Source organism: Macaca mulatta, chromosome 7 (assembly GCF_049350105.2).
Source record: "Macaca mulatta isolate MMU2019108-1 chromosome 7, T2T-MMU8v2.0, whole genome shotgun sequence".
NCBI lineage: Eukaryota > Metazoa > Chordata > Mammalia > Primates > Cercopithecidae > Macaca > Macaca mulatta.
Genome location: NC_133412.1, coordinates 64,832,448 through 64,855,000, shown reverse-complemented (window position 1 = coordinate 64,855,000; position 22,553 = coordinate 64,832,448).

Below are 22,553 nucleotides of genomic sequence, written 5' to 3'. Positions count from 1 at the left end.
GAGAAAGAAGCTTTCTGAGAAACTTCTTTGTGTTCTGTGAAATCATCTCAAAGAGTTACAGCTTTCCCCTCAAGAAGCCTTTCGTAAGACAGTTCTTGTGGAATTGGCAAAGTGATATATGGAAGCCCATAGAGAGCTATGGTGAAAAAGGAAATATCCTCAGATGAAATCTGGAAAGAAGCTTTCTGAGAAACTGCTGAGTGTTCTGTTAATTCATCTCACAGAGTTACTTCTGTATTTCGTGGATCTCTTTGCTAGCCTTATTTCTGTGGAATCTGAAAACAGATATTTCGGATCCCTTTGAAGACTATAGGGCCAAAGGAAATATCCTCCGATAACAAAGAGAAAGAAGCTTTCTGAGAAACTTCTTGGTGTTCTGTGAAATCATCTCAAAGAGTTACAGCTTTCCCCTCAAGAAGCCTTTCGTAAGACAGTTCTTGTGGAATTGGCAAAGTGATATTTGGAAGCCCATAGAGGGCTATGGTGAAAAAGGAAATATCCTCAGATGAAATCTGGAAAGAAGCTTTCTGAGAAACTGCTTAGTGTTCTGTTATTCATCTCACAGAGTTACATCTGTATGTCGTGGATCTCTTTGCTAGCCTTATTTCTGTGGAATCTGAGAACAGATATTTCCGATCCCTTTTGAAGACTATAGGGCCAAAGGAAATATCCTCCGATAACAAAGAGAAAGAAGGTTTCTGAGAAACGTCTTTGTGTTCTGTGAAATCATCTTACTGAGTTACAGCTTTGCCCTCAAGAAGCCTTTCGCCAAGACAGTTCTTGTGGAATTGGCAAAGTGATATTTGGAAGCCCATAGAGGGCTACGGTGAAAAATGAAATATCCACAGATGAAATCTGGAAAGAAGCTCTCTGAGAAACTGCTGAGTGTTCTGTTAATTCATCTCACAGAGTTACATCTGTATTTCGTGGATCTCTTTGCTAGCCTTATTTCTGTGGAATCTGAGAACAGATATTTCGGATCCCTTTGAAGACTATAGGGCCAAAGGAAATATCCTCCGATAACAAAGAGAAAGAAGCTTTCTGAGAAACTTCTTTGTGTTCTGTGAAATCATCTCACAGAGTTACAGCTTTCACCTCAAGACCCCTTTCGCTAAGACAGTTCTTGTGGAATTGGCAAAGTGATATTTGGAAGCCCATAGAGGGCTATGGTGAAAAAGGAAATAACCACAGATGAAATATGGAAAGAAGCTTTCAGAGAAACTGCTGAGTGTTCTGTTAATTCATCTCACTGAGTTACATCTGTATTTCGAGGATCTCTTTGCTAGCCTTATTTCTGTGGAATCTGAGAACAGATATTTCGGATCCCTTTGAAGACTATAGGGCCAAAGGAAATATTCTCCGATAACAAAGAGAAAGAAGCTTTCTGAGAAACTTCTTTGTGTTCTGTGAAATCATCTCACAGAGTTACAGCTTTCCCCTCAAGAAGCCTTTCGTAAGACAGTTCTTGTGCAATTGGCAAAGTGATATTTGGAAGCCCATAGAGGGCTATGGTGAAAAAGGAAATATCCTCAGATGAAATCTGGAAAGAAGCATTCTGAGAAACTGCTGAGTGTTCTGTTAATTCATCTCACAGAGTTACATCTGTATTTCGTGGATCTCTTTGCTAGCCTTATTTCTGTGGAATCTGAGAACAGATATTTCGGATCCCTTTTGAAGACTATAGGGCCAAAGGAAATATCCTCCGATAACAAAGAGAAAGAAGCTTTCAGAGAAACGTCTTTGTGTTCTGTGAAATCATCTCACTGAGTTACAGCTTTTCCCTCAAGAAGGCTTTCGCTAAGACAGTTCTGGTGGAATAGGCAAAGTGATATTTGGAAGCGCATAGTGGGCTATGGTGAAAAAGGAAATATCCTCAGATGAAATCTGGAAAGAAGCTTTCTGAGAAACTGCTGAGTATTCTGTTAATTCATCTCAGAGAGTTACATCTGTATTTCGTGGATCTCTTTGGTAGCCTTATTTCTGTGGAATCTGAGAACAGATATTTCGGATCCCTTTGAAGACTATAGGGCCAAAGGAAATATCCTCCGATAACAAAGAGAAAGAAGCTTTCTAAGAAACTTCTTTGTGTTCTGTGAAATCATTTCACTGTGTTACAGCTTTCCTCTCAAGAAGCCTTTCGCTAAGACAATCTTGTGGAATTGGCAAAGTGATATTTGGAGGCCCATAGAGGGCTATGGTGAAAAAGGAAATATCCTCAGATGAAATCTGGAAAGAAGCTTCCTGAGAAACTGCTGAGTGTTCTGTTAATTCATCTCACAGAGTTACATCTGTATTTTGTGGATCTCTTTGCTAGCCTTATTTCTGTGGAATCTGAGAACAGATATTTCGGATCCCTTTTGAAGACTATAGGGCCAAAGGAAATATCCTCCGATAACAAAGAGAAAGAAGCTTTCTGAGAAACGTCTTTGTGTTCTGTGAAATCACCTCACTGAGTTACAGCTTTCCCCTCAAGAAGCCTCTCGCTAAGACATTTCTTGTGGAATTGGCAAAGTGATATTTGGAAGCCCATAGAGGCTATGCTGAAAAATGAAATATACTCTGAAGAAATCTGGAAAGAAGCTCTCTGAGAAACTGCTGAGTGTTCTGTTAATTCATCTCACAGAGTTACATCTGTATTTCGTGGATCTCTTTGCTAGCCTTATTTCTGTGGAATCTGAGAACAGATATTTCGGATCCCTTTGAAGAATATAGGGCCAAAGGAAATATCCTCCGATAACAAAGAGAAAGAAGCTTTCTGAGAAACTTCTTTGTGTTCTGTGAAATCATCTCACAGAGTTACAGCATTCCCCTCAAGAAGCCTTTCGCTAAGACAGTTCTTGTGGAATTGGCAAAGTGATATTTGGAAGCCCATAGAGGGCTATGGTGAAAAAGGAAATATCCTCAGATGAAATCTGGAAAGAAGCTTTCTGAGAAACTGCTGAGTGTTCTGTTAATTCATCTCACAGAGTTACATCTGTATGTCCTGGATCTCTTTGCTAACCTTATTTCTGTGGAATCTGAGAGCAGATATTTCGGATCCCTTTGAAGACTATAGGGCCAAAGGAAATATCCTCCGATAACAAAGAGAAAGAAGCTTTCTGAGAAACTTCTTTGTGTTCTGTGAAATCATCTCACAGAGTTACAGCTTTCCCCTCAAGAAGCCTTTCGCTAAGACAGTTCTTGAGGAATTGGCAAAGTGATATTTGGAAGCCCATAGAGGGCTATGGTGAAAAAGGAAATATCCTCAGATGAAATCTGGAAAGAAGATTTCTGAGAAACTGCTGAGTGATCTGTTATTTCATCTCACAGAGTTACATCTGTATTTCGTGGATCTCTTTGCTAGCGTTATTTCTGTGGAATCTGAGAACAGATATTTCGGATCCCTTTGAAGACTATAGGGCCAAAGGAAATATCCTCCGAAAACAAAGAGAAAGAAGCTTTCAGAGAAACTTCTTTGTGTTCCTTGAAATCATCTCACAGAGTTACAGCTTTCCCCTCAAGAAGCCTTTCGTTAAGACAGTTCTTGTGGAATTGGCAAAGTGATATTTGGAAGCCCATTGAGGGCTACGGTGAAAAAGGAAATATCCTCAGATGAAATCTGGAAAGAAGCTTTCTGAGAAACTGCTGAGTGTTCTGTTAATTCATCTCACAGAGTTACATCTGTATGTCCTGGATCTCTTTGCTAACCTTATTTCTGTGGAATCTGAGAACAGATATTTCGGATCCCTTTGAAGACTATAGGGCCAAAGGAAATATCCTCCGATAACAAAGAGAAAGAAGCTTTCTGAGAAACTTCTTTGTGTTCTGTGAAATCATCTCACAGAGTTACAGCTTTCCCCTCAAGAAGCCTTTCGCTAAGACAGTTCTTGTGGAATTGGCAAAGTGATATTTGGAAGCCCATAGAGGGCTATGGTGAAAAAGGAAATATCCTCAGATGAAATCTGGAAAGAAGATTTCTGAGAAACTGCTGAGTGATCTGTTATTTCATCTCACAGAGTTACATCTGTATTTCGTGGATCTCTTTGCTAGCCTTATTTCTGTGGAATCTGAGAACAGATATTTCGGATCCCTTTGAAGACTATAGGGCCAAAGGAAATATCCTCCGAAAACAAAGAGAAAGAAGCTTTCAGAGAAACTTCTTTGTGTTCCTTGAAATCATCTCACAGAGTTACAGCTTTCCCCTCAAGAAGCCTTTCGCTAAGACAGTTCTTGTGGAATTGGCAAAGTGATATTTGGAAGCCCATTGAGGGCTATGGTGAAAAAGGAAATATCCTCAGATGAAATCTGGAAAGAAGCTTTCTGAGAAACTGCTGAGTGTTCTATTAATTCATCTCACAGAGTTACATCTGTGTTTCGTGGATCTCTTTGCTAGCCTTATTTTTGTGGAATCTGAGAACAGATATTTCGGATCCCTTTGAAGACTATAGGGCCAAAGGAAATATCCTCCGATAACAAAGAGAAAGAAGCTTTCTGAGAAACTTCTTTGTGTTCTGTGAAATCATCTCACAGAGTTACAGCTTTCCCCTCAAGAAGCCTTTCGCTAAGACAGTTCTTGTGGAATTGGCAATGTGATATTTGGAAGCCCATAGAGGGCTATGGTGAAAAAGGAAATATCCTCAGATGAAATCTGGAAAGAAGCTTTCTGAGAAACTTCTGAGTGTTCTGTTAATTCATCTCACAGAGTTACATCTGTATTTCGTGGATCTCTTTGCTAGCCTTATTTCTGTGGAATCTTAGAACAGATATTTCGGATCCCTTTGAAGACTATAGGGCCAAAGGAAATATCCTCCGATAACAAAGAGAAAGAAGCTTTCAGAGAAACTTCCTTGTGTTCTGTGAAATCATCTCACAGAGTTACAGCTTTCCTCTCAAGAAGCCTTTCGCTAAGACAGTTCTTGTGGAATTGGCAAAGTGATATTTGGAAGCCCTTAGAGGGCTATGGTGAAAAAGGAATATCCTCAGATGAAATCTGGAAAGAAACTTTCTGAGAAACTGCTGAGTGTTCTGTTAATTCATCTCACAGAGTAACATCTGTATTTCGCGGATCTCTTTGCTAGCCTTATTTCTGTGTAATCTGAGAACAGATATTTCGGATCCCTTTGAAGACTATAGGGCCAAAAGAAATATCCTCCGATAACAAAGAGAAAGAAGCTTTCTGAGAAACTTCTTTGTGTTCTGTGAAATCATCTCACAGAGTTACAGCTTTCCCCTCAAGAAGCCTTTCGCTAAGACAGTTCTTGTGGAATTGGCAAAGTGATATTTGGAAGCCCATAGAGGGCAATGGTGAAAAAGGAAATATCCTCAGATGAAATCTGGAAAGAAGCTTTCTGAGAAACTGCTGAGTGTTCTGTTAATTCATCTCACAGAGTTACATCTGTATATCGTGGATCTCTTTGCTAGCCTTATTTCTGTGGAATCTGAGAACAGATATTTCGGATCCCTTTGAAGACTATAGGGCGAAAGGAAATATCCTCCGATAACAAAGAGAAAGAAGCTTTCTGAGAAACGTCTTCGTGTTCTGTGAAATCATCTCAGAGTTACAGCTTTCCCCTCAAGAAGCCTCTCGCTGAGACAGTTCTTGTGGAATTGGCAAAGTGATATTTGGAAGCCCATATTGGGCTATGGTGAAAAAGGAAATATCATCAGATGAAATCTGGAAAGAAGCTCTCTGAGAAACTGCTGCGTGTTCTGTTAATTCATCTCACAGAGTTACATCTGTATGTCGTGCATCTCTTTGCTAGCCTTATTTCTGTGGAATCTCAGAACAGATATTTCGGATCCCTTTGAAGACTATAGGGCCAAAGGAAATATCCTCCGATAACAAAGAGAAAGAAGCTTTCTGAGACACTGCTGAGTGTTCTGTTAATTCATCTCACAGAGTTAGATCTGTATTTCGTGCATCTCTTTGGTAGCCTTATTTCTGTGGAATCTGAAAACAGATATTTCGGATCCCTTTGAAGACTATAGGGCCAAAGGAAATATCCTCCGATAACAACGAGAAAGAAGCTTTCTGATAAACTTCTTGGTGTTCTGTGAAATCATCTCACAGAGTTACAGCTTTCCCCTCAAGAAGCCTTTCGCTAAGACAGTTCTTGTGGAATTGGCAAAGTGATATTTGGAAGCCCATAGAGGGCTATGGTGAAAAAGGAAATATCCTCAGATGAAATCTGGAAAGAAGCTTTCTGAGAATCTGCTGAGTGTTCTGTTAATTCATCTCACAGAGTTACATCTGTATTTCGTGGATCTCTTTGCTAGCCTTATTTCTGTGGAATCTGAGAACAGATATTTCGGATCCCTTTGAAGACTATAGGACCAAAGGAAATATCCTCCGATAACAAAGAGAAAGAAGCTTTCTGCGAAACTTCTTTGTGTTCTGTGAAATCATCTCACAGAGTTACAGCTTTCCCCTCAAGAAGCCCTTCGATAAGACAGTTCTTGTGGAATTGGCAAAGTGATATTTGGAAGCCCATAGAGGGCTATGTTGAAAAAGGAAATATCCACAGATGAAATCTGGAAAGAAGCTTTCTGAGAAACTGCTGAGTGTTCTGTTAATTCATCTCACAGAGTTACATCTGTATTTCGTGCATCTCTTTGCTAGCCTTATTTCTGTGGAATCTGAGAACAGATATTTCGGATCCCTTTGAAGACTATAGGGCCAAAGGAAATATCCTCCGATAACAAAGAGAAAGAAGCTTTCTGAGAACCTTCTTTGTGTTCTGTGAAATCATCTCACAGAGTTACAGCTTTCCCCTCAAGAAGCCTTTCGCTAAGACAGTTCTTGTGGAATTGGCAAAGTGATATTTGGAAGCCCTTAGAGGGCTATGGTGAAAAAGGAAATATCCTCAGATGAAATCTGGATAGAAGCTTTCTGAGAAACTACTGAGTGTTCTGTTAATTCATCTCACAGAGTTACATCTGTATGTCGTGGATCTCTTTGCTAGCCTTATTTCTGTGGAATCTGAGAACAGATATTTCGGATCCCTTTGAAGACTATAGGGCCAAAGGAAATATCCTCCGATAACAAAGAGAAAGAAGCTTTCTGAGAAACTTCTTTGTGTTCTGTTAAATCATCTCACAGAGTTACAGCTTTCCCCTAAATAAGACTTTCGCTAAGACACTTCTTGTGGAATTGGCAAAGTGATATTTGGAAGCCCATAGAGGGCTATGATGAAAAATGAAATATCCTCACATGAAATCTGGAAAGAAGATCAATGAGAAACTGCTGAGTGTTCTGTTAATTCATCTCACAGAGTTACATCTGTATTTCGTGGATCTCTTTGCTATCCTTATTTCTGTGGAATCTGAGAACAGATATTTCGGATCCTTTTGAAGACTATAGGGCCAAAGGAAATATCCTCCGATAACAAAGAGAAAGAAGCTTTCTGAGAAACTTCTTTGTGTTCTGTGAAATCATCTCACAGCGTTACAGCTTTGCCCTCAAGAAGCCTTTCGCTAAGACAGTTCTTGTGGAATTGGCAAAGTGATATTTGCAAGCCCATAGAGGGCTATGGTGAAAAAGGAAATATCCTCAGATGAAATCTGGAAAGAAGCTTTCTGAGAAACTGCTGAGTATTCTGTTAATTCATCTCACACAGTTACATCTGTATTTCGCGGATCTCTTTGCTAGCCTTATTTCTGTGGAATCTGAGAACAAATATTTCGGATCCCTTTGAAGACTATAGGGCCTAAGGAAATATCCTCCGATAACAAAGAGAAAGAAGCTTTCTCAGAAACTTCTTTGTGTTCTGTGATATCATCTCACAGAGTTACAGCTTTTCGCTCAAGAAGCCTTTCGCTAAGACAGTCCTTGTGGAATTGGCAAAGTGATATTTGGAAGCCCATAGAGGGCTATGGTGAAAATGGAATATCCTCAGATGAAATCTGGAAAGAAGCTTTCTGAGGAACTGCTTAGTGTTCTGTTAATTCATCTCACAGAGTTACATCTGTATTTCGCGGATCTCTTTGCTAGCCTTATTTCTGTGGAATCTGAGAACAGATATTTCGGATCCCTTTGAAGACTATAGGGCCAAAAAATATCCTCCGATAACAAAGAGAAAGAAGCTTTCTGAGAAACTTCTTTGTGTTCTGTGAAATCATCTCACAGAGTTACAGCTTTCCCCTCAAGAAGCCTTTCGCTAAGACAGTTCTTGTGGAATTGGCAAAGTGATATTTGGAAGCCCATAGAGGGCTATGGTGAAAAAGGAAATATCCTCAGATGAAATCTGGAAAGAAGCTTTCTGAGAAACTGCTGAGTGTTCTGTTAATTCATCTCACAGAGTTACATCTGTATATCGTGGATCTCTTTGCTAGCCTTATTTCTGTGGAATCTGAGAACAGATATTTCGGATCCCTTTGAAGACTACAGGGCCAAAGGAAATATCCTCCGATAACAAAGAGAAAGAAGCTTTCTGAGAAACGTCTTCGTGTTCTGTGAAATCATCTCAGAGTTACAGCTTTCCCCTCAAGAAGCCTCTCGCTAAGACAGTTCTTGTGAAATTGGCAAAGTGATATTTGGAAGCCCATATTGGGCTATGGTGAAAAAGGAAATATCCTCAGATGAAATCTGGAAAGAAGCTCTCTGAGAAACTGCTGCGTGTTCTGTTAATTCATCTCACAGAGTTACATCTGTATGTCGTGGATCTCTTTGCTAGCCTTATTTCTGTGGAATCTCAGAACAGATATTTCGGATCCCTTTGAAGACTATAGGGCCAAAGGAAATATCCTCCGATAACAAAGAGAAAGAAGCTTTCTGAGAAACTTCTTTGTGTTCTGTGAAATCATCTCACAGAGTTACAGCTTTCCCCTCAAGAAGCCTTTCGCTAAGACAGTTCTTGTGGAATTAGCAAAGTGATATTTGGTAGCCCATAGAGGGCTATGGTGACAAAGGAAATATCCTCAGATGAAATCTGGAAAGAAGCTTTCTGAGAAACTGCTGAGTGTTCTGTTAATTCATCTCACAGAGTTACATCTGTATTTCGTGCATCTCTTTGGTAGCCTTATTTCTGTGGAATCTGAGAACAGATATTTCGGATCCCTTTGAAGACTATAGGGCCAAAGGAAATATCCTCCGATAACAACGAGAAAGAAGCTTTCTGAGAAACTTCTTTGTGTTCTTTGAAATCATCTCACAGAGTTACAGCTTTCCCCTCAAGAAGCCTTTCGCTAAGACAGTTCTTGTAGAATTGGCAAAGTGATATTTGGAAGCCCATAGAGGGCTATGGTGAAAAAGGAAATATCCTCAGACGAAATCTGGAAAGAAGCTTTCTGAGAATCTGCTGAGTGTTCTGTTAATTCATCTCACAGAGTTACATCTGTATGTCGTGGATCTCTTTGCTAGCCTTATTTCTGTGGAATCTGAGAACAGATATTTCGGATCCCTTTGAAGACTATAGGGCCAAAGGAAATATCCTCCGATAACAAAGAGAAAGAAGCTTTCTGAGAAACTTCTTTGTGTTCTGTGAAATCATCTCACTGAGATACAGCTTTTGCCTCAAGAAGGCTTTCGCTAAGACAGTTCTTGTGGAATTGGCAAAGTGATATTTGGAAGCCCTTAGAGGGCTATGGTGAAAAAGGAAATATCCTCAGATGAAATCTGGAAAGAAGCTTTCTGAGAGACTACTGAGTGTTCTGTTAATTCATCTCACAGAGTTACATCTGTATGTCGTGGATCTCTTTGCTAGCCTTATTTCTGTGGAATCTGAGAACAGATATTTCGGATCCCTTTGAAGACTATAGGGCCAAAGGAAATATCCTCCGATAACAAAGAGAAAGAAGCTTTCTGAGAAACTTCTTTGTGTTCTGTTAAATCATCTCACAGAGTTACAGCTTTCCCCTGAATAAGACTTTCGCTAAGACACTTCTTGTGGAATTGGCAAAGTGATATTTGGAAGCCCATATAGGGCTACGATGAAAAATGAAATATCCTCACCTGAAATCTGGGAAGAAGATCTCTGAGAAACTGCTGAGTGTTCTGTTAATTCATCTCACAGAGTTACATCTGTATTTCGTGGATCTCTTTGCTATCCTTATTTCTGTGGAATCTGAGAACAGATATTTCGGATCCTTTTGAAGACTATAGGGCCAAAGGAAATATCCTCCGATAACAAAGAGAAAGAAGCTTTCTGAGAAACTTCTTTGTGTTCTGTGAAATCATCTCACAGCGTTACAGCTTTGCCCTCTAGAAGCCTTTCGCTAAGACAGTTCTTGTGGAATTGGCAAAGTGATATTTGGAAGCCCATAGAGGGCTATGGTGAAAAAGGAAATATCCTCAGATGAAATCTGGAAAGAAGCTTTCTGAGAAACTACTGAGTGTTCTGTTAATTCATCTCACAGAGTTACATCTGTATATCGTGGATCTCTTTGCTAGCCTTATTTCTGTGGAATCTGAGAACAGATATTTCGGATCCCTTTGAAGACTATAGGGCGAAAGGAAATATCCTCCGATAACAAAGAGAAAGAAGCTTTCTGAGAAACGTCTTCGTGTTCTGTGAAATCATCTCAGAGTTACAGCTTTCCCCTCAAGAAGCCTCTCGCTAAGACAGTTCTTGTGGAATTGGCAAAGTGATATTTGGAAGCCCATAGAGGGCTATGGTGAAAAAGGAATATCCTCAGATGAAATCTGGAAAGAAACTTTCTGAGAAACTGCTGAGTGTTCTGTTAATTCATCTCACAGAGTAACATCTGTATTTCGCGGATCTCTTTGCTAGCCTTATTTCTGTGGAATCTGAGAACAGATATTTCGGATCCCTTTGAAGATTATAGGGCCAAAGGAAATATCCTCCGATAAAAAAGAGAAAGAAGCTTTCTGAGAAACTTCTTTGTGTTCTGTGAAATCATCTCACAGAGTTACAGCTTTCCCCTCAAGAAGTCTTTCGCTATGACAGTTCTTGTGGAATTGGCAAAGTGATATTTGGAAGCCCTTAGAAGTCTAAGGTGAAAAAGGAAATATCTTCACATGAAATCTGGAAAGAAGCTTTCTGAGAAACTGCTGAGTGTTCTGTTAATTCATCTCACAGAGTTACCTCTGTATTTCGTGGATCTCTTTGCTAGCCTTATTTCTGTGGAAACTGAGAACAGATATTTCGGATCCCTTTGAAGACTATAGGGCCAAAGGAAATATCCTCCGATAACAAAGAGAAAGAAGCTTTCTGAGAACCTTCTTTGTGTTCTGTGAAATCATCTCACAGAGTTACAGCTTTCCCCTCAAGAAGCCTTTCGCTAAGACAGTTCTTGTGGAATTGGCAAAGTGATATTTGGAAGCCCTTAGAGGGCTATGGTGAAAAAGGAAATATCCTCAGATGAAATCTGGAAAGAAGCTTTCTGAGAAACTACTGAGTGTTCTGTTAATTCATCTCACAGAGTTACATCTGTATGTCGTGGATCTCTTTGCTAGCCTTATTTCTGTGGAATCTGAGAACAGATATTTCGGATCCCTTTGAAGACTATAGGGCCAAAGGAAATATCCTCCGATAACAAAGAGAAAGAAGCTTTCTGAGAAACTTCTTTGTGTTCTGTTAAATCATCTCACAGAGTTACAGCTTTCCCCTAAATAAGACTTTCGCTAAGACACTTCTTGTGGAATTGGCAAAGTGATATTTGGAAGCCCATAGAGGGCTATGATGAAAAATGAAATATCCTCACATGAAATCTGGAAAGAAGATCAATGAGAAACTGCTGAGTGTTCTGTTAATTCATCTCACAGAGTTACATCTGTATTTCGTGGATCTCTTTGCTATCCTTATTTCTGTGGAATCTGAGAATAGATATTTCGGATCCTTTTGAAGACTATAGGGCCAAAGGAAATATCCTCCGATAACAAAGAGAAAGAAGCTTTCTGAGACACTGCTGAGTGTTCTGTTAATTCATCTCACAGAGTTAGATCTGTATTTCGTGCATCTCTTTGGTAGCCTTATTTCTGTGGAATCTGAAAACAGATATTTCGGATCCCTTTGAAGACTATAGGGCCAAAGGAAATATCCTCCGATAACAACGAGAAAGAAGCTTTCTGATAAACTTCTTGGTGTTCTGTGAAATCATCTCACAGAGTTACAGCTTTCCCCTCAAGAAGCCTTTCGCTAAGACAGTTCTTGTGGAATTGGCAAAGTGATATTTGGAAGCCCATAGAGGGCTATGGTGAAAAAGGAAATATCCTCAGATGAAATCTGGAAAGAAGCTTTCTGAGAATCTGCTGAGTGTTCTGTTAATTCATCTCACAGAGTTACATCTGTATTTCGTGGATCTCTTTGCTAGCCTTATTTCTGTGGAATCTGAGAACAGATATTTCGGATCCCTTTGAAGACTATAGGACCAAAGGAAATATCCTCCGATAACAAAGAGAAAGAAGCTTTCTGCGAAACTTCTTTGTGTTCTGTGAAATCATCTCACAGAGTTACAGCTTTCCCCTCAAGAAGCCCTTCGATAAGACAGTTCTTGTGGAATTGGCAAAGTGATATTTGGAAGCCCATAGAGGGCTATGTTGAAAAAGGAAATATCCACAGATGAAATCTGGAAAGAAGCTTTCTGAGAAACTGCTGAGTGTTCTGTTAATTCATCTCACAGAGTTACATCTGTATTTCGTGCATCTCTTTGCTAGCCTTATTTCTGTGGAATCTGAGAACAGATATTTCGGATCCCTTTGAAGACTATAGGGCCAAAGGAAATATCCTCCGATAACAAAGAGAAAGAAGCTTTCTGAGAACCTTCTTTGTGTTCTGTGAAATCATCTCACAGAGTTACAGCTTTCCCCTCAAGAAGCCTTTCGCTAAGACAGTTCTTGTGGAATTGGCAAAGTGATATTTGGAAGCCCTTAGAGGGCTATGGTGAAAAAGGAAATATCCTCAGATGAAATCTGGATAGAAGCTTTCTGAGAAACTACTGAGTGTTCTGTTAATTCATCTCACAGAGTTACATCTGTATGTCGTGGATCTCTTTGCTAGCCTTATTTCTGTGGAATCTGAGAACAGATATTTCGGATCCCTTTGAAGACTATAGGGCCAAAGGAAATATCCTCCGATAACAAAGAGAAAGAAGCTTTCTGAGAAACTTCTTTGTGTTCTGTTAAATCATCTCACAGAGTTACAGCTTTCCCCTAAATAAGACTTTCGCTAAGACACTTCTTGTGGAATTGGCAAAGTGATATTTGGAAGCCCATAGAGGGCTATGATGAAAAATGAAATATCCTCACATGAAATCTGGAAAGAAGATCAATGAGAAACTGCTGAGTGTTCTGTTAATTCATCTCACAGAGTTACATCTGTATTTCGTGGATCTCTTTGCTATCCTTATTTCTGTGGAATCTGAGAACAGATATTTCGGATCCTTTTGAAGACTATAGGGCCAAAGGAAATATCCTCCGATAACAAAGAGAAAGAAGCTTTCTGAGAAACTTCTTTGTGTTCTGTGAAATCATCTCACAGCGTTACAGCTTTGCCCTCAAGAAGCCTTTCGCTAAGACAGTTCTTGTGGAATTGGCAAAGTGATATTTGCAAGCCCATAGAGGGCTATGGTGAAAAAGGAAATATCCTCAGATGAAATCTGGAAAGAAGCTTTCTGAGAAACTGCTGAGTATTCTGTTAATTCATCTCACACAGTTACATCTGTATTTCGCGGATCTCTTTGCTAGCCTTATTTCTGTGGAATCTGAGAACAAATATTTCGGATCCCTTTGAAGACTATAGGGCCTAAGGAAATATCCTCCGATAACAAAGAGAAAGAAGCTTTCTCAGAAACTTCTTTGTGTTCTGTGATATCATCTCACAGAGTTACAGCTTTTCGCTCAAGAAGCCTTTCGCTAAGACAGTCCTTGTGGAATTGGCAAAGTGATATTTGGAAGCCCATAGAGGGCTATGGTGAAAATGGAATATCCTCAGATGAAATCTGGAAAGAAGCTTTCTGAGGAACTGCTTAGTGTTCTGTTAATTCATCTCACAGAGTTACATCTGTATTTCGCGGATCTCTTTGCTAGCCTTATTTCTGTGGAATCTGAGAACAGATATTTCGGATCCCTTTGAAGACTATAGGGCCAAAAAATATCCTCCGATAACAAAGAGAAAGAAGCTTTCTGAGAAACTTCTTTGTGTTCTGTGAAATCATCTCACAGAGTTACAGCTTTCCCCTCAAGAAGCCTTTCGCTAAGACAGTTCTTGTGGAATTGGCAAAGTGATATTTGGAAGCCCATAGAGGGCTATGGTGAAAAAGGAAATATCCTCAGATGAAATCTGGAAAGAAGCTTTCTGAGAAACTGCTGAGTGTTCTGTTAATTCATCTCACAGAGTTACATCTGTATATCGTGGATCTCTTTGCTAGCCTTATTTCTGTGGAATCTGAGAACAGATATTTCGGATCCCTTTGAAGACTACAGGGCCAAAGGAAATATCCTCCGATAACAAAGAGAAAGAAGCTTTCTGAGAAACGTCTTCGTGTTCTGTGAAATCATCTCAGAGTTACAGCTTTCCCCTCAAGAAGCCTCTCGCTAAGACAGTTCTTGTGAAATTGGCAAAGTGATATTTGGAAGCCCATATTGGGCTATGGTGAAAAAGGAAATATCCTCAGATGAAATCTGGAAAGAAGCTCTCTGAGAAACTGCTGCGTGTTCTGTTAATTCATCTCACAGAGTTACATCTGTATGTCGTGGATCTCTTTGCTAGCCTTATTTCTGTGGAATCTCAGAACAGATATTTCGGATCCCTTTGAAGACTATAGGGCCAAAGGAAATATCCTCCGATAACAAAGAGAAAGAAGCTTTCTGAGAAACTTCTTTGTGTTCTGTGAAATCATCTCACAGAGTTACAGCTTTCCCCTCAAGAAGCCTTTCGCTAAGACAGTTCTTGTGGAATTAGCAAAGTGATATTTGGTAGCCCATAGAGGGCTATGGTGACAAAGGAAATATCCTCAGATGAAATCTGGAAAGAAGCTTTCTGAGAAACTGCTGAGTGTTCTGTTAATTCATCTCACAGAGTTACATCTGTATTTCGTGCATCTCTTTGGTAGCCTTATTTCTGTGGAATCTGAGAACAGATATTTCGGATCCCTTTGAAGACTATAGGGCCAAAGGAAATATCCTCCGATAACAACGAGAAAGAAGCTTTCTGAGAAACTTCTTTGTGTTCTTTGAAATCATCTCACAGAGTTACAGCTTTCCCCTCAAGAAGCCTTTCGCTAAGACAGTTCTTGTAGAATTGGCAAAGTGATATTTGGAAGCCCATAGAGGGCTATGGTGAAAAAGGAAATATCCTCAGACGAAATCTGGAAAGAAGCTTTCTGAGAATCTGCTGAGTGTTCTGTTAATTCATCTCACAGAGTTACATCTGTATGTCGTGGATCTCTTTGCTAGCCTTATTTCTGTGGAATCTGAGAACAGATATTTCGGATCCCTTTGAAGACTATAGGGCCAAAGGAAATATCCTCCGATAACAAAGAGAAAGAAGCTTTCTGAGAAACTTCTTTGTGTTCTGTGAAATCATCTCACTGAGATACAGCTTTTGCCTCAAGAAGGCTTTCGCTAAGACAGTTCTTGTGGAATTGGCAAAGTGATATTTGGAAGCCCTTAGAGGGCTATGGTGAAAAAGGAAATATCCTCAGATGAAATCTGGAAAGAAGCTTTCTGAGAGACTACTGAGTGTTCTGTTAATTCATCTCACAGAGTTACATCTGTATGTCGTGGATCTCTTTGCTAGCCTTATTTCTGTGGAATCTGAGAACAGATATTTCGGATCCCTTTGAAGACTATAGGGCCAAAGGAAATATCCTCCGATAACAAAGAGAAAGAAGCTTTCTGAGAAACTTCTTTGTGTTCTGTTAAATCATCTCACAGAGTTACAGCTTTCCCCTGAATAAGACTTTCGCTAAGACACTTCTTGTGGAATTGGCAAAGTGATATTTGGAAGCCCATATAGGGCTACGATGAAAAATGAAATATCCTCACCTGAAATCTGGGAAGAAGATCTCTGAGAAACTGCTGAGTGTTCTGTTAATTCATCTCACAGAGTTACATCTGTATTTCGTGGATCTCTTTGCTATCCTTATTTCTGTGGAATCTGAGAACAGATATTTCGGATCCTTTTGAAGACTATAGGGCCAAAGGAAATATCCTCCGATAACAAAGAGAAAGAAGCTTTCTGAGAAACTTCTTTGTGTTCTGTGAAATCATCTCACAGCGTTACAGCTTTGCCCTCTAGAAGCCTTTCGCTAAGACAGTTCTTGTGGAATTGGCAAAGTGATATTTGGAAGCCCATAGAGGGCTATGGTGAAAAAGGAAATATCCTCAGATGAAATCTGGAAAGAAGCTTTCTGAGAAACTACTGAGTGTTCTGTTAATTCATCTCACAGAGTTACATCTGTATATCGTGGATCTCTTTGCTAGCCTTATTTCTGTGGAATCTGAGAACAGATATTTCGGATCCCTTTGAAGACTATAGGGCGAAAGGAAATATCCTCCGATAACAAAGAGAAAGAAGCTTTCTGAGAAACGTCTTCGTGTTCTGTGAAATCATCTCAGAGTTACAGCTTTCCCCTCAAGAAGCCTCTCGCTAAGACAGTTCTTGTGGAATTGGCAAAGTGATATTTGGAAGCCCATAGAGGGCTATGGTGAAAAAGGAATATCCTCAGATGAAATCTGGAAAGAAACTTTCTGAGAAACTGCTGAGTGTTCTGTTAATTCATCTCACAGAGTAACATCTGTATTTCGCGGATCTCTTTGCTAGCCTTATTTCTGTGGAATCTGAGAACAGATATTTCGGATCCCTTTGAAGATTATAGGGCCAAAGGAAATATCCTCCGATAAAAAAGAGAAAGAAGCTTTCTGAGAAACTTCTTTGTGTTCTGTGAAATCATCTCACAGAGTTACAGCTTTCCCCTCAAGAAGTCTTTCGCTATGACAGTTCTTGTGGAATTGGCAAAGTGATATTTGGAAGCCCTTAGAAGTCTAAGGTGAAAAAGGAAATATCTTCACATGAAATCTGGAAAGAAGCTTTCTGAGAAACTGCTGAGTGTTCTGTTAATTCATCTCACAGAGTTACCTCTGTATTTCGTGGATCTCTTTGCTAGCCTTATTTCTGTGGAAACTGAGAACAGATATTTCGGATCCCTTTGAAGACTATAGGGCCAAAGGAAATATCCTCCGATAACAAAGAGAAAGAAGCTTTCTGAGAACCTTCTTTGTGTTCTGTGAAATCATCTCACAGAGTTACAGCTTTCCCCTCAAGAAGCCTTTCGCTAAGACAGTTCTTGTGGAATTGGCAAAGTGATATTTGGAAGCCCTTAGAGGGCTATGGTGAAAAAGGAAATATCCTCAGATGAAATCTGGAAAGAAGCTTTCTGAGAAACTACTGAGTGTTCTGTTAATTCATCTCACAGAGTTACATCTGTATGTCGTGGATCTCTTTGCTAGCCTTATTTCTGTGGAATCTGAGAACAGATATTTCGGATCCCTTTGAAGACTATAGGGCCAAAGGAAATATCCTCCGATAACAAAGAGAAAGAAGCTTTCTGAGAAACTTCTTTGTGTTCTGTTAAATCATCTCACAGAGTTACAGCTTTCCCCTAAATAAGACTTTCGCTAAGACACTTCTTGTGGAATTGGCAAAGTGATATTTGGAAGCCCATAGAGGGCTATGATGAAAAATGAAATATCCTCACATGAAATCTGGAAAGAAGATCAATGAGAAACTGCTGAGTGTTCTGTTAATTCATCTCACAGAGTTACATCTGTATTTCGTGGATCTCTTTGCTATCCTTATTTCTGTGGAATCTGAGAATAGATATTTCGGATCCTTTTGAAGACTATAGGGCCAAAGGAAATATCCTCCGATAACAAAGAGAAAGAAGCTTTCTGAGAAACTTCTTTGTGTTCTGTGATATCATCTCACAGAGTTACAGCTTTTCGCTCAAGAAGCCTTTCGCTAAGACAGTCCTTGTGGAATTGGCAAAGTGATATTTGGAAGCCCATAGAGGGCTATGGTGAAAATGGAATATCCTCAGATGAAATCTGGAAAGAAGCTTTCTGAGGAACTGCTTAGTGTTCTGTTAATTCATCTCACAGAGTTACATCTGTATTTCGCGGATCTCTTTGCTAGCCTTATTTCTGTGGAATCTGAGAACAGATATTTCGGATCCCTTTGAAGACTATAGGGCCAAAAAATATCCTCCGATAACAAAGAGAAAGAAGCTTTCTGAGAAACTTCTTTGTGTTCTGTGAAATCATCTCACAGAGTTACAGCTTTCCCCTCAAGAAGCCTTTCGCTAAGACAGTTCTTGTGGAATTGGCAAAGTGATATTTGGAAGCCCATAGAGGGCTATGGTGAAAAAGGAAATATCCTCAGATGAAATCTGGAAAGAAGCTTTCTGAGAAACTGCTGAGTGTTCTGTTAATTCATCTCACAGAGTTACATCTGTATATCGTGGATCTCTTTGCTAGCCTTATTTCTGTGGAATCTGAGAACAGATATTTCGGATCCCTTTGAAGACTACAGGGCCAAAGGAAATATCCTCCGATAACAAAGAGAAAGAAGCTTTCTGAGAAACGTCTTCGTGTTCTGTGAAATCATCTCAGAGTTACAGCTTTCCCCTCAAGAAGCCTCTCGCTAAGACAGTTCTTGTGAAATTGGCAAAGTGATATTTGGAAGCCCATATTGGGCTATGGTGAAAAAGGAAATATCCTCAGATGAAATCTGGAAAGAAGCTCTCTGAGAAACTGCTGCGTGTTCTGTTAATTCATCTCACAGAGTTACATCTGTATGTCGTGGATCTCTTTGCTAGCCTTATTTCTGTGGAATCTCAGAACAGATATTTCGGATCCCTTTGAAGACTATAGGGCCAAAGGAAATATCCTCCGATAACAAAGAGAAAGAAGCTTTCTGAGAAACTTCTTTGTGTTCTGTGAAATCATCTCACAGAGTTACAGCTTTCCCCTCAAGAAGCCTTTCGCTAAGACAGTTCTTGTGGAATTAGCAAAGTGATATTTGGTAGCCCATAGAGGGCTATGGTGACAAAGGAAATATCCTCAGATGAAATCTGGAAAGAAGCTTTCTGAGAAACTGCTGAGTGTTCTGTTAATTCATCTCACAGAGTTACATCTGTATTTCGTGCATCTCTTTGGTAGCCTTATTTCTGTGGAATCTGAGAACAGATATTTCGGATCCCTTTGAAGACTATAGGGCCAAAGGAAATATCCTCCGATAACAACGAGAAAGAAGCTTTCTGAGAAACTTCTTTGTGTTCTTTGAAATCATCTCACAGAGTTACAGCTTTCCCCTCAAGAAGCCTTTCGCTAAGACAGTTCTTGTAGAATTGGCAAAGTGATATTTGGAAGCCCATAGAGGGCTATGGTGAAAAAGGAAATATCCTCAGACGAAATCTGGAAAGAAGCTTTCTGAGAATCTGCTGAGTGTTCTGTTAATTCATCTCACAGAGTTACATCTGTATGTCGTGGATCTCTTTGCTAGCTTTATTTCTGTGGAATCTGAGAACAGATATTTCGGATCCCTTTGAAGACTATAGGGCCAAAGGAAATATCCTCCGATAACAAAGAGAAAGAAGCTTTCTGAGAAACTTCTTTGTGTTCTGTGAAATCATCTCACTGAGATACAGCTTTTGCCTCAAGAAGGCTTTCGCTAAGACAGTTCTTGTGGAATTGGCAAAGTGATATTTGGAAGCCCTTAGAGGGCTATGGTGAAAAAGGAAATATCCTCAGATGAAATCTGGAAAGAAGCTTTCTGAGAGACTACTGAGTGTTCTGTTAATTCATCTCACAGAGTTACATCTGTATGTCGTGGATCTCTTTGCTAGCCTTATTTCTGTGGAATCTGAGAACAGATATTTCGGATCCCTTTGAAGACTATAGGGCCAAAGGAAATATCCTCCGATAACAAAGAGAAAGAAGCTTTCTGAGAAACTTCTTTGTGTTCTGTTAAATCATCTCACAGAGTTACAGCTTTCCCCTAAATAAGACTTTCGCTAAGACACTTCTTGTGGAATTGGCAAAGTGATATTTGGAAGCCCATATAGGGCTACGATGAAAAATGAAATATCCTCACCTGAAATCTGGGAAGAAGATCTCTGAGAAACTGCTGAGTGTTCTGTTAATTCATCTCACAGAGTTACATCGGTATTTCGTGGATCTCTTTGCTATCCTTATTTCTGTGGAATCTTAGAACAGATATTTCGGATCCCTTTGAAGACTATAGGGCCAAAGGAAATATCCTCCGATAACAAAGAGAAAGAAGCTTTCAGAGAAACTTCCTTGTGTTCTGTGAAATCATCTCACAGAGTTACAGCTTTCCTCTCAAGAAGCCTTTCGCTAAGACAGTTCTTGTGGAATTGGCAAAGTGATATTTGGAAGCCCTTAGAGGGCTATGGTGAAAAAGGAATATCCTCAGATGAAATCTGGAAAGAAACTTTCTGAGAAACTGCTGAGTGTTCTGTTAATTCATCTCACAGAGTAACATCTGTATTTCGCGGATCTCTTTGCTAGCCTTATTTCTGTGGAATCTGAGAACAGATATTTCGGATCCCTTTGAAGATTATAGGGCCAAAGGAAATATCCTCCGATAAAAAAGAGAAAGAAGCTTTCTGAGAAACTTCTTTGTGTTCTGTGAAATCATCTCACAGAGTTACAGCTTTCCCCTCAAGAAGTCTTTCGCTATGACAGTTCTTGTGGAATTGGCAAAGTGATATTTGGAAGCCCTTAGAAGTCTAAGGTGAAAAAGGAAATATCTTCACATGAAATCTGGAAAGAAGCTTTCTGAGAAACTGCTGAGTGTTCTGTTAATTCATCTCACAGAGTTACCTCTGTATTTCGTGGATCTCTTTGCTAGCCTTATTTCTGTGGAAACTGAGAACAGATATTTCGGATCCCTTTGAAGACTATAGGGCCAAAGGAAATATCCTCCGATAACAAAGAGAAAGAAGCTTTCTGAGAACCTTCTTTGTGTTCTGTGAAATCATCTCACAGAGTTACAGCTTTCCCCTCAAGAAGCCTTTCGCTAAGACAGTTCTTGTGGAATTGGCAAAGTGATATTTGGAAGCCCTTAGAGGGCTATGGTGAAAAAGGAAATATCCTCAGATGAAATCTGGAAAGAAGCTTTCTGAGAAACTACTGAGTGTTCTGTTAATTCATCTCACAGAGTTACATCTGTATGTCGTGGATCTCTTTGCTAGCCTTATTTCTGTGGAATCTGAGAACAGATATTTCGGATCCCTTTGAAGACTATAGGGCCAAAGGAAATATCCTCCGATAACAAAGAGAAAGAAGCTTTCTGAGAAACTTCTTTGTGTTCTGTTAAATCATCTCACAGAGTTACAGCTTTCCCCTAAATAAGACTTTCGCTAAGACACTTCTTGTGGAATTGGCAAAGTGATATTTGGAAGCCCATAGAGGGCTATGATGAAAAATGAAATATCCTCACATGAAATCTGGAAAGAAGATCAATGAGAAACTGCTGAGTGTTCTGTTAATTCATCTCACAGAGTTACATCTGTATTTCGTGGATCTCTTTGCTATCCTTATTTCTGTGGAATCTGAGAACAGATATTTCGGATCCTTTTGAAGACTATAGGGCCAAAGGAAATATCCTCCGATAACAAAGAGAAAGAAGCTTTCTGAGAAACTTCTTTGTGTTCTGTGAAATCATCTCACAGCGTTACAGCTTTGCCCTCAAGAAGCCTTTCGCTAAGACAGTTCTTGTGGAATTGGCAAAGTGATATTTGCAAGCCCATAGAGGGCTATGGTGAAAAAGGAAATATCCTCAGATGAAATCTGGAAAGAAGCTTTCTGAGAAACTGCTGAGTATTCTGTTAATTCATCTCACACAGTTACATCTGTATTTCGCGGATCTCTTTGCTAGCCTTATTTCTGTGGAATCTGAGAACAGATATTTCGGATCCCTTTGAAGACTATAGGGCCTAAGGAAATATCCTCCGATAACAAAGAGAAAGAAGCTTTCTCAGAAACTTCTTTGTGTTCTGTGATATCATCTCACAGAGTTACAGCTTTTCGCTCAAGAAGCCTTTCGCTAAGACAGTCCTTGTGGAATTGGCAAAGTGATATTTGGAAGCCCATAGAGGGCTATGGTGAAAATGGAATATCCTCAGATGAAATCTGGAAAGAAGCTTTCTGAGGAACTGCTTAGTGTTCTGTTAATTCATCTCACAGAGTTACATCTGTATTTCGCGGATCTCTTTGCTAGCCTTATTTCTGTGGAATCTGAGAACAGATATTTCGGATCCCTTTGAAGACTATAGGGCCAAAAAATATCCTCCGATAACAAAGAGAAAGAAGCTTTCTGAGAAACTTCTTTGTGTTCTGTGAAATCATCTCACAGAGTTACAGCTTTCCCCTCAAGAAGCCTTTCGCTAAGACAGTTCTTGTGGAATTGGCAAAGTGATATTTGGAAGCCCATAGAGGGCTATGGTGAAAAAGGAAATATCCTCAGATGAAATCTGGAAAGAAGCTTTCTGAGAAACTGCTGAGTGTTCTGTTAATTCATCTCACAGAGTTACATCTGTATATCGTGGATCTCTTTGCTAGCCTTATTTCTGTGGAATCTGAGAACAGATAT